Source organism: Monodon monoceros, unplaced genomic scaffold (assembly GCF_005190385.1).
Source record: "Monodon monoceros isolate NGI ecotype Baffin Bay Population unplaced genomic scaffold, NGI_Narwhal_1 Super_Scaffold_18, whole genome shotgun sequence".
Lineage (NCBI taxonomy): Eukaryota > Metazoa > Chordata > Mammalia > Artiodactyla > Monodontidae > Monodon > Monodon monoceros.
In genome coordinates, this window is record NW_021703774.1 from 22735307 (window position 1) to 22735600 (window position 294).

The following is a 294-nucleotide window of genomic DNA, read 5'->3' on the forward strand; positions in this document are numbered from 1 at the left end:
CTTGTTGAGGAGCACGGGCTCTAGGCGCGTGGGCTTCAGGAGTTGTGGCGCATGGGCTTAGTTGCTCTGTGGCATGTGGGATCTTCCCGGACCAGGGATCAAACCTGTGTCCCCTGCATTAGCAGGCAGATTTTTAACCACTGCGTCACTGGGGAGGTCCCAAAGGCAGTATATCTCTTGAACCTTACTTTTCTTTGAACTTGGACAATTAATCCAGTTCTTGGAAAAGGGGGAATTTTTTTAAAAAGAGAGAATCCTCCTTTTTTTAAAGGCTTTTTTTTTTTTTTTTTTTTT